The sequence below is a fragment of the Leptonychotes weddellii genome, chromosome 6, assembly GCF_054177405.1.
Source record: "Leptonychotes weddellii isolate Sample4059 chromosome 6, ASM5417740v2, whole genome shotgun sequence".
In the NCBI taxonomy this organism is placed as follows: Eukaryota; Metazoa; Chordata; class Mammalia; order Carnivora; family Phocidae; genus Leptonychotes; species Leptonychotes weddellii.
In genome coordinates this window covers 2386026-2401205 of record NC_138374.1, presented here as the reverse complement: position 1 = coordinate 2401205, position 15180 = coordinate 2386026, and the positions used below count along the sequence as shown (strand labels likewise).

At 48.2% G+C, this 15180-nt stretch overlaps 1 long non-coding RNA gene across 2 annotated transcripts; it reads right to left on the bottom strand.

Annotated features, from left to right (window-relative positions):
- Positions 1-5476: 5476 nt before the first annotated feature.
- LOC145722104 (uncharacterized) lies at positions 5477-14611 on the bottom strand. 2 transcript variants are annotated; one of them, XR_014146125.1, is made up of 5 exons: positions 14434-14611; positions 11350-11565; positions 7416-9731; positions 6727-7320; positions 5477-6302 (listed from the first exon to the last, which is right to left on the bottom strand). It is a non-coding gene; the product is annotated as an uncharacterized LOC145722104 (long non-coding RNA). The 2 variants fall into 2 exon arrangements; XR_014146124.1 differs by having other exon boundaries at positions 5477-7320; positions 14434-14610.
- Between the last annotated feature and the right edge of the window lie 569 nt (positions 14612-15180).

Below are 15180 nucleotides of genomic sequence, written 5' to 3'. Positions count from 1 at the left end.
GGCCACACAGCCACGTCCCGAGGCCTGGGTGACTGCAGGGCTCTGAGGGGGTGCAGCCGTGACGGTATTTATCACAGCAGGTGTGAGGCCCCAGGAGGAGCAGCTCTCAGGGCCTGGGCCAGCGCCCAGGAGGTGAGGGGAGACCCCTCGTGCCTCGAGTCTCACGGGAGCAGAATGAATCCAGAGGAGCACGAGAAGGAAGCAGGTCTGATTCCTGGGGCCCAACTCCTGTCAGCCGGTCCTTTTGCCAGGTGCTCCCTGGAGCCTTTGAGCACCTGCTTCTGGTTGTAATGATTCCAGGGACCGACACTCTGGGCGTATTAGTGACCTGGAGCTGCCGCAACAGGCTGTCACCAACTGGGTGACTTAAACCAAGAGAAATGGACCCTCTTACAGCTCTGAGGTCGGAAGTCCAAAGCCAAGGTGTCAGTAGGGTTGGTTCCTTCCGTCACTTTACGACTTCCTCCCAGCTTCTGGCGGCTGCCCACAGTCCTTGGCGTCCTGTATTTGCAGATTCTTCCCTCCAAACTCTGTCTCCATCTTTAGATGGTCTTCTCTGTCTGAGTCCCCACCTGGGTCTGATAACAACCCTCTCCTTGGACTTTGAGCCTGCCTTGATCCAGTTGGATCTCGTCTTGATCCTTGATTACATCTGCAAAGACCTTATTTCCAAATAAGGCTGAATTCTGAGGTTCTGAGTGCAAATCAATTTTTAGGGGAACACTATTCAATGCACTAGAGTGGGTGTGGGGATTGCTTGTCCAGTCCGCAGTGAACAGTATGGACACTGTGTCCACACCCATCCAGGGTTGGGGCAGGAAGGCCCAAAAGGACACGGATCCAGCTCTCCTCCAAGGCAGACCTCCCTTTATTTTATAACCTCCTTAATTTTTATTTTAATTAAGTCCAATTATTGCAACAACCCTGGTGAATTGAAATCAAGGATTTTTTTAGTTTTTTATTGCCATTGTAATAAATGACCACAAACTTAGTTGCTTAAAACAACCCAAACTATTGTACAGTTCTGTAAGTCAGAAGGCCAATGTGGGTCTCAGTGGATGACAGTCAAAGTATATCTGCAGGGCTGGGCTCCTTTCCAGAGGCTCTAGGGGAGAATCCATGTGTGTGTCTTCTCTGACTGCTCCAGGCTGCCCGTGATCCTTGATCCCACACCTTTGCCAACACATGTTATTTTCTGTTCTTGGCCGTGGCCTCCTTCCTCCATCCTCAAGGCCAGCAAAGGCAGATTGAGTCCTCTTCACATCACATCACTCTGACTTCCTTTTCAGCTTCCCTTTTCTACTTAGCAGGACCTTGGTGAGGATACCAGGCCCACTCAGACAATCCAGGATCATCTCCCTATCCTAAAATCAGCAGATTAGCAACCGTAATTCCATCTGTAATCTGAATTTCTCTTTTCACATAACCTAATGTATTCATGGGTTCCAGGAATTAGGACATGGACAACTTGGGGTGGTGGGTTTATACATCGCTCTGTTTACCACAGGGGTTTTCCTAGATATCTTCCTGCTCTTGATACCTAATTTCACTCCATACTTGTCAGTGTGCATCCTCTGCATTAATTCAGTTCCTTAAATTTAATAAGACTTGTTATGTGGTCCAGTGTGTGGTCATCCATCTTGCAGAACATACCATGTATTCTGAAGTTGCAGGTATGGTAGAAATATCAATTAGATCAAGGTAGCTGATAATGTTCTCATATCACCCATATTTTAAATGAAATTATTTCTCTATTTCTATCAAGTGCTGAGAAATGGCTGTTAAAGTCTCTAAGATTATAGAATTTTTACTTATTAGGTACATATACATTTATAACTATGTTTTCCTGATGAATTGACCCTTTTATCACTATGAAATGTCCCTCTTTATCTCTTAATGCTCTCTGTCTGGAGGTCTATTTTGTCTGATATTAATGTAGCCATTCCAGTGTTCTTATGCTTACTGGTTGCATGATATACCTTTTTTCCATGTATTTATGCTCAGCCTATCTGGGTTTTCATATTTAAAATAACGATTTTAAAGTAATATATTTAAAATAACTACTTCAGCTGGGTCTTGCTATTTTTAATTTTTATTTTTAATTGTGGTAAAATACACGTAACATAAAATTTACCATCTTAAATGTACCATGACCATCTTTAAGTGTAAATTACCATTTTTAAGTATACAGTTCAGTAGTGCTAAATATATCCGCATTGTTCTGCAACCAATCTCCAGAATGTTTTCATCTTGCAAAACTGAAATTCTATACCCACTACACAACTCCTATTTCTCCACTCCCACCACTACTTCCAACCCCTTGAAACTACCATTTTACTTTCATCTCTATATGAGTTTGACTATTCTAGGTAACTCACATAAGTGGAATCATCAAGTATTTGTCTTTTGTGACTGGCTGGCTTACTTCACTTGGCGTGATGTCTTTGAGGTTCATACATATTGTAGCCTGCTTCAGAATTTCCTTCCTTTTAAGGATAATATTCCATTGTATGGATTTACCACATTTTCTGTATCTGTTCATCCACAGATGGACATCTGGGTTGCTGCCATGTTTTGGCTACTGTGAATAGTCCTTTAATGAACAGATGTATGTACAAATGTCTCTTCATGTCCGTGCTTTCTTTTTGCTTGCTTTTTCTTTTGGGTATGTTCTCAGAAATGGAATTGCTGGATCATATGGTAATTTTATTTTTTAATTTTTGAGGAATTGCCGTACTGGCTTATATACCAGCTGTACTATTTTATATTCCCACTAATAGTGTGCAAAGTGTTCTGATTTCTCCACACCTTTGCCAACACATGTTATTTTCTGTTCTTTTTCTTACTGTAGCCTCCTAATGAGTATAAGATGTGGGTTTTGCTTTTCAAAATCCATTCTGACAATCTGTGCCTTGTAAGTGGCATACTCAGTTCACTAATATTTAATGTAATTTGTGATATGGTTGGATTTAGGTATGCTAATTTATTATTTGTTTTCTGTTTGTTCCCTCTGTTTCATGTTCCTCTGTTCCTCATTTTCTTTCTTCTGGATTATTTGAATATTGTTTAAAATTCCATTTTAATTAATCTACTGTGTTTTAGCTATATCTCTTTACATTACACTATTAGTGGTTGCTTAGGGATTAAAATATCCATAATATACGACTTTAGCTTTTCAATCTACTTAGAGTTGATACTGTTCCATCATATGTAAAATGTAGAAAACTTATGACTGTATAGGTCCATTTGCTCCCCAGTCCTTCATGCTATAGTTGCCATGGGTATGATATCCACATACATAATAAACTCCAGAAGACAATGTTGTGACTTTTTGTTTTAAACAGCCTTATGTATTTTAAAGAAATTAAGATTTTTGAAGTCTTTTATGTTTATTCACATATTTCCCAGTTTTGATACTCTTCACTAATCCCTTAAAAACTGAATTTCCAACTGTTATCACCTCCCTTCAAGTACTTCTTTTAGCATTTCTCAGGAATAGCAACACATTTTCTATGTGTTCTTTAATCTGAAAATATTTTCATTTTTGAAGGATACTGTCCCTGATTATAGAATCCTAGGTGGGCAGGTTTTTCTGTAAGCATTTTGGAGATGTTGTTCCACTGCCTTTTGGCCTCCATAGTTTTGGACGAGAAGTCTGCCGTATTTCCAAATCATCTTCCTCCAGGTACAATGTGTATAGTTTTTTCTGACTGCCTTAAAGGTTTTCTCTTTCTTTGGATTTTCAGCAGTTTGATTAGGAGGCTTAGATGTGGTTTTATATATATTTATCCTGCTTAGGGTTCACTGAGCTTTTGAAACTCAAATTTATGTGTTCACCAAATTTAGGAAATTTCTTGGCCTCTATATCTTTACTTTTTCTGCTACATTCTCTGTTGCTTCACTTGGGACGCAAATTGCACATATATTAGACCTTCAGATAGTTTTCCTGACACTCTGTTCATTATTTCCAATCTATTTTCTCTCTCTTCTTCAGATTGGGCATTGATACTTTTTATATTCAAGTCTGCTGACTCTTTCATCTGTGGTCTCCATTCTAGTAATAAGCCAATCCACTGAATTTTTAGTTTTAGCGATTACATTTTTTCAGTTCTACAATTTCTATTTGATTTTTCTCATAATTTCTATTTCTTAGCTGAGATTTCTTCTCTCTTCTTTCACTGCCAGCATATTTTATTTCATCTAATACAATTATAATAGCTCCTTAAAAATCCTTGTCTTCTTAATTCCAACATCTTGAGACCATCTAGGATTGTTCTCAGTTGACTGACTTTTCTCTTGAGTCTGGATCACATTTTTAAGCAAGTTTAGATTGTATCCTGGAATGTTGTGTATTGGGAATGTTATGGTGCAGAGATTCTGGGCTGTTTTAATCCTCTAGAGAATGTTGATTTTTTGTTTTAGTAAGCTGTTTTCATCCTCCAGAGAACGTTGATTTTTTTGTTTTTGTTTTGACCAAACTTAAACTGCAAACTCTCTTTCATGTCAGGTCAAATCATAGTTCAGATCTGCTTTTATTTTAACTGCTCTGAATCTGCCTAAAAGCATGTGTAGTTTAGGGGCTGACCAGAGACTTGGGTAGAGCTGTTTTTTGTTTGGTTGTTTGTTTTGGCCCACAGTTTGTAGATTTTATTTACAAGAGGGCTAGGTCCATAGGAGTTTCCCTTATGCTTGTTTCTAACACACCAGTATTTTGCCCACCTGTCACAAAGCTCAGAGGCCTCTGAGCAGGAATAAAAGGCCAACTCTCTCTGGGCTAAGGGCAGAGGCAGCTGTGAGCAAACCTGTCTTCATCAGTTTGCCCGGGATACAATAACAAAATACCACATACTATGTAGCTTAAACAACAGAAATCTATTTTCTCACAGTTGTGGACTGTAGAAGTCCAAAATCAAGGTGTCAGTACATTTGGTTTCTCCTAAGGCCTCTCTCCTTGGTATGTAGATGGCCATTATTTCCCTGTCTCTTCACAGTTTTCCCTCTGTGCCCGTGTCCTGATCTCCTCCTATTCTTATAAGGACAACAGTTACATTGGATTAGGGCCCACCCTATGACCTCATTTAACCTTAATTACCTTTAAAGACTCTATCTCCAAATATAGTCATATTCAGAGGTACCGGAGGTTAGGACTCCAACATATGAATTTGGGAGGAAAACAATTAATCCTGTAACAATGCCCTGTAAAAGCTGAGGACCACCCTCTCTTAAAAGGCTGTGATTGGATGTGAGGGCGATCTGGCTGCGACATCTGTCACCCCATTGATCGCCAGGGTTGATTCGGCTGATCTGGCTGGCTAGGCGGGTGTCCCCTTCCTCCCTCACCACTCCATGTGCGTCCCTCCCGAAGCTGCGTGCTCGGTCGAAGAGGACGACCTTCCCCGATAGAGGAGGACCGTTCTTCGGTCAAGGGTATACGAGTAGCTGCGCTCCCCTGCTAGAACCTCCAAACAAGCTCTCTTAAAAGGCTGTGATTAATTCAGTTGATAAACTCAATGGCACCCATGTCATTATCATATTCTGATGAGAAACCTGAGGTCAGGAAGATACAGTCATGGAGCTAGTGAGCAGCATGTCTGATACCAACCTCCAACATCAGGCCTGTCTGACCAGGAACCCACTTTGGGTCTTGGGCTCTGGTCTTCCAAGATCAATAGGTCATGGGCACCACCCACAGACCCCGGGACCTCCTGTCACAGGACCATAAGCATCTGTAGGGGCAGTTCCCATACTGGATGAGGGCACCAGATGGTTTTTGTGGGCCTGGTCTGTGGCTCAGCACCAGCTCCCGGCAGCCCCAAGAGCCTGGCCCTGAGGTGGGCAGTTTCCTCTCCAAGCCCCTCTGACACCCTATCCAGCACTTTACCTGAGGGGTGGCCCCTTTCTCATCATCAGCTTCCCCATGGCTGTGTGTTGCTGTGAATATGCCACATTTTCAATGGTCTTTGATTTAACAATCAAAGGGAGAAACAGACATGGCTCCCTGATTGGTGTAAATCACTACAGAAGGTGTTCTGAGTTCCCAAAGTATGGCATGGCTGCACACAGGTACATGCCTTACCTCAGTAGGTGCTTTCCTTTGTCGTCCTTCTCCACATGGACCAGGGCAGGGTTCCCAGAGAAGGAAGGAGCCTAGCAGAGTCTACAGTCCTGTCCTGGAGCACCCAGCATCCCACACTTGCCTCTCCCCACTGGGTACACCCCAGAAATGAAAACTTCTGCAGAGATGTGTCCCACATGAGAGGGGTGGGCTCTTCTGAGGTGCAGCCACGGGAATAAAGCAGCACCTGGAGTGAACAGAATTGAAATGCTCTGGAATACTTGGCCTCAATGTCATTTTAAAGTGCAGGTGATACTGCAGAGCGTGGCATGGACCTGTCTTGGGGCCACCAGAAAGTCTGGGTGGAAACAGAAGGGGGCAGGAGTCAGGGCAATGCCATCAGCACCATGGGAGAGGACGCATAGCCAGAGGGGCTGCTGGCTGGTCCAATTCTCCACTTCTCTGTTGCTGGCTCAGTGGCATTTTATGTGTCAGAGACTTTTAACCAAGCTCCACTACTGTCCCTCAGCTTCATTCACGCAATTATATTCATGCAGTAGATTCATACTTTGCCTCAATTACGCTGTCAGGGGAACCACCTGGCAACCCATTAATCCCCTGGCAAAGTCTCTGAGAGGCAAACAAATTCACAGAAGGATGGCTGACGATACCGAATTTCACCCGCTCTCCTCCTGTGGAAGGTGTCAGAGTACTCGAGCTCCCAGGGAGAAGCAGGTGGCTCAGGTGGCTCTGTCCTGTGTTCTACGAGCTTGCCCTTGCCACTGTCCAGCTGCTGCCAGTTCATCCCCCCACTCAGGGAGGTGCCATATCACGGTGGGCAAACCCCAGAAAAAGGGTGCAACGTGCATGCAACATGCCACCCAGTGTAGGGTCACAACAGGAAGATGTGCAATTACAGGGACAAAAATACCCTGAGGAAATCAACACGGGACTTATTAATATCAGATCCATAGGTGACAACTGTCAGACAATCGGTCAACAAGGCCTCGTGTCTGTGTGATCCAGGCTAACCCGTTACGATCTTTATGAAGTGTCCTTCTGGGGGGTCCGGATCTTCAGATATGAGCGGAAGCCCTGCCCTTTTATTAGGAGCTAAGCTCTTTATACTCTGACCATATTGCAGCAGGTTAGAAGTCTAAGCTTTATTGTCTTATGTTATTGAAAATCCAGATTCCGGCAGGCTTCTCCCTCAGGTCACGCTTTGTCTGAGAATACATTCTCATTTCTCCATGTACAGAGACCGTCTGGAGAGAGGCAGAAAAAGATTATGACTGTAATATACTTAAATCCAATTTATTTGCCTGGCCAGAAACTTCCATCCTCCACAATAGCTTCCTACCCGAGATGTTGTCTTTAATTCTTTGGTGACAGGGAGAAACATGCGATCCTGGCTTCCAGCAGGTATGGGCAGAGCAGGACGGCATGGGTCCCCAGATGTCTGGGCCAGCGGGTGGCGGGAGCACCCCAGGTGGAGGACCAGCATGGACTCGGGTTTCTGGCTCAGAACTTCTCATTTGTTGATTGCGGATAAATCCTCAGTTGCATGTGGTCACGGGAAGAGAAATACATTCACTAGAGAATAACAGGTCTAGGAAAGATCCCCGGCCCCTCGACTTTCGCCACAGGCCCCCACTTCTGTTCTAAGTCAGTCAGGAGCATGCATCTGCTGGCTGCCATCTCCTGCCCAGGATTCTGCCCCAGCAGGGTAGTCCTTTGAGTCACAGTCAAGGTCTTCATTAGCCTGTGTTAACATTTCCTCCAGACTTGGCCTCTGGACACAGGCATGTAGGCTGGGAGGAAAATGATTCGGGGGGGATTATTTTCTTAATTAGCATTTGTTCAATTTAAATGATGGGATACAAAGACCAGCCAGGGCAGTCGGGAGGTATGGGCGAGGTCCAGGGCCTAGAGGGTGCCCAGCCGCAGCCCCAGTCCCTCCCTGCCCCCCGCCCTGGCCTCAGACTGCCCAGTTCACGAGGTTGGCACTAGGCTGCCCTCCTGACTATCATCTGCAGGCCCTGCCCGCCACCCATTCAGTGCTCCTTGGGACACAACCACTGAGCATCAACTGTGTGTGCTCTCCCGTGATAGGCCTCCATAGGGGGAGGAGGCAGGTGAGGCAACCTGGAAGAAGCCATGAACCGCGGGGTTCTGAGCTCGGAGACAGGGTCCCAGCTGGCAGGGAGGACCCAGGAGAAGCCTGGGAGAGGCTGGGCACAGTGAGTAACTGCCGCCAGTTTGCCTAGAATGTCCCCATGTTAGCACCGAAAACCATGTGTCCCGGGAGACCCTCAGTCACAGACAGATTGGGAGAGTCAGTCACCTAGTAGCCAGGAATGGAGACAGAAGCCCTGACCAGTGCTGCTCTGTCCCATATGGCTGAGCCCTCAAGGCAGCTTACAACCTGGGCCTGTTGTCTCATTCGTAAACCGCGGATGATAAGGATGCCTCTTTACCTCTAAGAAACCTCATGGCTTCTCATACACTATTTTGTTTGGGTACAGGCACTTGGGATGACCATGAATTGCTGTTCCCAGAGAGCTAATGGCATGATCCAGTGACAGATGTGGCAAAGTGCACAGCATCGAGGGCACGGGGTTTGGGATAAGAAACTGGCCTGCTGGGGGACGCTGGCTCCAAAGCCAATGGTAGGCTGTGAGGGTGCTCCAGGAAGGAACCCCCATCCTCTGCCCCTCTCCCTTCTCCTGGGACGATTATGAGAGTGGATGTATCCGTGGGGACGCCAGGAGCTGCGGTTGGAGCAGTCTGAGCCTGGGTGCCACCTCTTTAAGGGAATGCTGGGAAATCTGGCTGCCAGCAGCATCAGCAGGCCTGGGGTCAGGGGCCCCAGACCCCACTCCCTATTGGGCTAGAGATGCCCCTGTGCCAGCCAGCGGCTTGCCAAGCAGCCCACAGAACTCCCATAACTGCATCCTAACATCTGCTTGTCTGCCGTGCAAGGCACGTGTGAATATTTGACTCTCTCCAAGGTGAAGGCCATGTCAAGCCTCCTTTGGCAAAGCAGCTGAGGCAGTGGGTCATTTGGTTCACGGACACCAAGTAGTGGTGTCAAATTCTTAAAATTCTTACTCTTCCAAAGAGAAGTAAGACAGCAATAAAAGCCTCTGGTGATTCTCCCCTGCCCCGCCCCACCCTGCACCTTACTCAAAGGAACAGAATGTAGAGGCTACTGTGGTGAAGCAGGAGGCCCAGCGTTTGGGGGGCACTGAGGGCTAGGAGGGCTTTGGGGAGCTGCGCAGGCCCCCTTACTCAGGGGAACACTCCTGGGCAGGAGCCAACATACAAAAGGATGCTAAGCCTTGGTGAGGACCCCATGGCCACCCCCAGACCTCTGAGGTGGGCAGGAGGTGCTGCACGGTCCCGAATGGCTTCACCTCCTTCTGACCCCTGAAGGGTAGTCTGCGACACCGGTTTCACTTGGAAAGAGACAGCGCTCCTGAGCTGATGTCTTGTCCGGGAGAAGCTGTGCTGGAGACAGAAAGCGAAGCAGCAAACCCCTACATGCCGATGCTCTCACCTCCGAGCACACACGGTTCCACATGCTGAAGCCTCTCGGGACGCCAAAGTTTCCACATACGGGGTCTGGGCTCAGGAGGTCCTTTCGGAGGTCTGGGGAGCAAGGCTCAAAAGGCACCTTTGGGCACAAATCTATACATAGACTCACTTCCCAGGAAAGCCACAAATTAACCAAAGAGCAGGAGCATTTTACATATTAATAGAATTTGCCAAATTGTCATCCAAAATTATCGTAACACCGTTTACAGCTACCAAGAGTGACTGAGTGCCTTTTCCACATCTTCACCAGCACTAAGTATTATGCTTTTAAAAAATTCTTGCTAATTTTATAGTAAACTATCTAGATTAGATTTGCATACTCTAGCCTATGAATTTTAGCATTTTTGCCATAGGCAAAATTCAAAAGCAACCTCAGTGTCTCTCAATAGTATACTGGCTATGAGAATTATTGTTCCTCTTAAAATGATGAGCCAGATCTGCGCTGATACACACTCACATGCATACACACACACACATACACACACACACACACCCCACCAGGCAGAGTGTTGTGGGCATCCGGGTAGGGGGTGGGGTGGGGGAAGACATGAGACAGAGCACTGTCTGGGTTTCAGGGCCGGACCAGGGTTTGTGCTAAGTCAGACACTGCATGGTCGCCAGGTCGATGGAAAGATCATTCTGCAAGTGTTAGCCACTCAGAGCAGTCTGGATGGAACTACGTTAACTGACCAAGGAAATATATTAGAAAACAAAAACTCTGCTACTTGGATTGAATCTACATTCTTAGAAGAGTTTATAAATGGGTAAGTGCTTTCTTCAGCTCATTTTTTCAGAAGCAACTCTGTGATCCATTTTACTCTCCGTTTTCTTTCTTTTTTTTTTTTTTTTAAAGATTTTATTCATTTATTTGAGAGAGAATGAGCTAGAGAGAGCATGAGATGGGGGAGGATCAGAGGGAGAAGCAGACCCCCCGCCGAGCAGGGAGCCCGATGCGGGACTCGATCCCGGGACTCCAGGATCATGACCTGAGCCGAAGGCAGCCGCTTAACCAACTGAGCCACCCAGGCGCCCTATTTATTTATTTTTTAAAAGATTTTATTTATTGAGAGGGAGAGAGAAGGATAGCATGAGAGGGAGGAGGGGCAGAGGGAGAAGCAGACTCCCCGCCAAACAGGGAGCCCGATGCGGGACTCGATCCTGGGACTCCAGGATCATGACCTGAGCCGAAGGCAGTCGCTTAACCAACTGAGCCACCCAGGCGCCCTTTACTCTCCGTTTTCTAGAACAGTCTTGGCCCTGTGTGTCTCAGGGCTGTGGTGTTTCAGGCTGAAGCCTTGGAGCCTCTTGGCGCTTCTCCTTGGAGCTGCCCAAGCCGCCCAAACCAGCCCCTCAGCACGGAGACTCCTTCAGCGCCAGCCCCTCCGCTCTCCCCGTAGCTGTGCTGCCCCCTCACCCCGAAAGCCTGAAATCCACTCTGTTCTGTATCTGCTCCTGCCTTCTCAGACCCATAACTACTCAGAGGCACACGCATCTTCATCACTCCAACCAGATGTAGAAAGCCTACATCTAACTGGTGTGACAGGCAGGAAACCAGCCACAGAAGAAGGTCTAGGAAGGAAGGAGGGCAGACCTCATCACCTGGAGGAAAAGTGAGTGTGAATGGTGTCAGATGATACGAGGGAGTCACTGTTTTGTGAGATGTAGGGAAGTTAAAAGTGTGACCAAGATATCCTCACCTGCTAAAGATACATGCTGGAGTCTTTAGGATGACATAAAACAATGCCTTGGTTTTGCTTCATCTACCCCAGGACAGAAGTCCTCGCGGAAAGAGAAGCAGCAAGACGGGCTGAGTCAGCACTTGATGAAGCTGGATGATGCACAGGGGAGCCCAGTCTCCGGTTCTACATGTAAGCAGGTTTGAATCTCCCACAACACGAAGTTTTTGAAAGCACCTGCCAATAGTAAAAAATAAAAATAAATAAACAAGGGAGTTGAGGGGCCAATACACTTAAAACCAAAATCAGTTATCATTATAAACATGTTGGTATTCTTAGAAAATCCAGGAGAATTAATTTGTTAAAATATTAAAAACGGGGGGCGCCTGGGTGGCTCAGTTGTTAAACGTCTGCCTTCGGCTCAGGTCATGATCCCAGAGGCCCTGCATCGGGCTCCCTGCTCAATGGGAAGCCTGCTTCTCCCTCTCCCATTCCCCCTGCTTGTTTTCCCTCTCTCGCCGTGTCTCTGTGTGTCAAATGAATAAAAAATTTAAAAAAAATTTTTTTTAAATCTTAAAAAAAAAGAAAGTATTAAAAATGAGTAAGAAGGTGTACCAGCCGGCCAGATCAAACACATCTATAAAGATCTAAAACTCCTCCCAAATACCAGCCATGGGAAATACCACTGGAAAACAGATTTTTAAAAAGATGTCGTTTATAACATGTGCTGGGTCCCATGTGCATGTGGGAGAAAGCCCCCTGCCCCTGTGTTGCCCTTTGCTTTCTGGGTCCCTGAGCAGCTGAGACTTGTGATCTTCCAGAAGACCCTGCATCTCCTTGCCTCTGAACTACGAGCTGCTTGAGCCCTGCCTCTTCATAACCAGGCCATCTGTCCACCCACTGCTTAAACCAAAAGGAAGGACTGACACCCCAGGGCAGTGCAGAGCTCAGCCTCCTGCAAGGAGGACCTGCTTGCAGCTTGTAGATGGTGGGCAGTTTTTTAGTTTGCACATGATAGATTTGAAACTCTGAGGGTTGGGGCTCACAGGCACCCAACCCAGCGGGCCCTCGCAGTCCGTAGCACCCAACGGCACATCAGCCATGTGAGGGGCAGAGCTCCCAGGGCCTCCCGTGAGCGGCACCTCTCAGCCTGCAGACTCCAGGCACCCAGCTCTTACCTGCAGCTCTCTCCCCTCAGGACCTTGAGCTTGGTGGGAGATGGTCACACCCGCTGTGATGATGGCTCCCACAGAGCCACGGCCAGGGCCCACGGGCCCGTGGAGGTGAATAATACCCACCCTTGAAGAAAGTTTTGGACCTGACCCAGGGAGTTGGGTTTCCCTGGAGGGCAGGGACCAGCTTGATCCTCGGGCCAGGCCTGGCCACTGGGGACCCTGAAGGTGCTCCCCAGCAGGGCAGGTTCTGAGGTGGGCTTCTTCTGTCCTGCCCGGGGCTTGTGCTGCATGCTCATCAGAGCACTTCCATCCCAAATCACTACGCCTGTCACTGGCTGCCACAACTTTTGAGAACAGAAAGGAAAATCACCATGTGTCACATATTGGCAGGCTGACACCAGCAGGTAATCAGAAAGGTGGGGGCCCCACCTGAGTGTGCTCTGAGATGGGGCCGGCACAGGCCCTGTGCCTCCGACCCTGGATCGGCACCTCTGGGCCTGGCACCCTTGCATGTTTGTTTGCCTAGAAACCATGGCACAGCGTCGCTGGTAGCTGTCTAAAGCTTAAGACCTTTAGGGGCGCCTGGGTGGCTCAGTCATTAAGCGGCTGCCTTCGGCTCAGGTCATGATCCCGGGGTCCTGGGATCGAGTCCCGCGTCGGGCTCCCTGCTCCGTGGGAAGCCTGCTTCTCCCTCCCCCGCTCCCCCTGCTTGTGTTCCCTCTCTGGCTGTCTCTCTGTCAAATAAATAAATAAAATCTTAAAAAAAAAAAAAGATCTTTAGGGAGGAAATGCTGTTATTCTGTGGCATTTTCATCCGAAGCAGAGGTTTCAAAAAATGAATGCAGACCAGAAATTGTCATTAGGCAGCCACGGCATGTCCAGTCACACCCCACGCTAATGGAGATGAAGTCACGACCTCAGAAGGTCACATCCCTTCAAACCAGAGTGCCGCGTATCCGTCAGCCGCGGGGTCGGGAATGCAAATTCAAGGCGGCCACCCTCTACCTCTCAAAGGTGCTTTCCCATTTCCAAGGCAGACTGACAAAGTAGCCTGATACAAATAAGCTGCAGATTGGATTCTGCAAACACATTTTCCTAGGAAATCCAGTTGCACCTACTTGGGTGACATGACTCGAAATGCGCATCGGCTGTTTGGGCAGGAGAAGCAGGTGAGATCCTTGGCCAATGTGGGCGGGATGAGGCGGCACTGGGGACGGGCAGGGGGAAGGGTCCCGTCCTGGCTGGGCAGCCCCATCTGTCCCCTCCGCCTGGTGCCTCCCCGACCAGGACCTGTTCCAGAAGCTCCAGCCCACAGTCCACACCTCTGAAGGAGGCATTTGGTGGTTCTCACTGCAATTCATTTTAATTATGTGTGTCATAAAAAGACCACCTACGGATGAGACAATGCTGCTGTAAGAGTCTCAAGGTTACTGTGGGGAATACTTCATAACCGAAGTGTGTTTTCCCCAAGGAGTTCTACTACCATTTGATTTAATTTTTAATTTTTACATTTTAATCAAAAATAGATCAAATGGTGGTGGTCCCTCCGGGGAAACATCCTTCAGCTAGGAAGCCGGCCATGCTCCTTTTAAATATGTACAGCTGCCATCTCCGTGTGAGCCACGGGTGGTGCCCGCTGCCAGCCCCCCATGCCGGGGACCGACCGTGTTTCTGGAGGCGCCAGGCCCCACCTGCTCCAGCCCCTCTCGTGAGCTTGAAACAATGGCCCTGAGGTGCACTGCCTGGGACCTAAGGTCTCCCTGAGGCAGTTCCATCTCCCAGGGGGCGTCCCCTTCCCTTTGCAAGGGCAGGGGGAGGAGGGCCATGTGAGACCCCGCTCAGCTGTGTGTCTGTACACCTTAACGCTCTGCATTCTAAACAACAGGCACTACAGCTTTCTGATCACAAGGAAAGGCCCGCGCGTCCTTACCCAGGTGCCTGCACAGAGGATGGCCACTTGGCTTGTCGCCACGCGCCTCTGAAGTCGGCCCAGACTCCGGCTGAGATCCAGGTGGGCGCCGGGAACAGCCAGTGCGTGCATCCCGCAGCTTCTCTGGCTTGCTGTTCTCATCTGTAAAGTGGGGACAAGGCTGGGATGGGCCCGTGGTGTCATCGTGGGGATCAGGAGCCATCAAGGCGATGTGCCAGAGAAGTCCTGCTTGCACCTAAGAGCTCACTACTGCTATTTTGTTAGCATCATTACTATTGCATATGGAATAAAGGCAGTCGGCTCTTGCTCATCCCGAGTGTCGGCTCAGGACATCTGAGGGTCTGTCAAGGCATGAAGGGCCTGGGTGCATGATGGGGAAGCAGCCAGGCATGGGGGAGACCCAGCCTCCAGGAGCCCAGCCCTTCCAAAGACTGCCTTAGTGCCCCAGCAGGGCCCACAGCTCTGTAACCTGTAGTCTTTCTCGAGGACCTTGATCTTCCCTCAATGAGCAACCCAAACAGCCAGGCACCCCCACTGCAAAGCCAGCAGATCCCCACAAAGCTGGGGGAGGACAAAGGGAATGGAGAGAGAGAGAGACCCACTTTCTCTAACTCCTGTCCCTGCATCAGCTGAGATCGCTGACACGGTGGCCACATCAACCTGGCTCCTGGAGACATACCTTCATGCATTCATATTACAACACCCTGGCCTTGGCCTCTGGTGCCCCAAGTCAGGGATGTTCCCCAA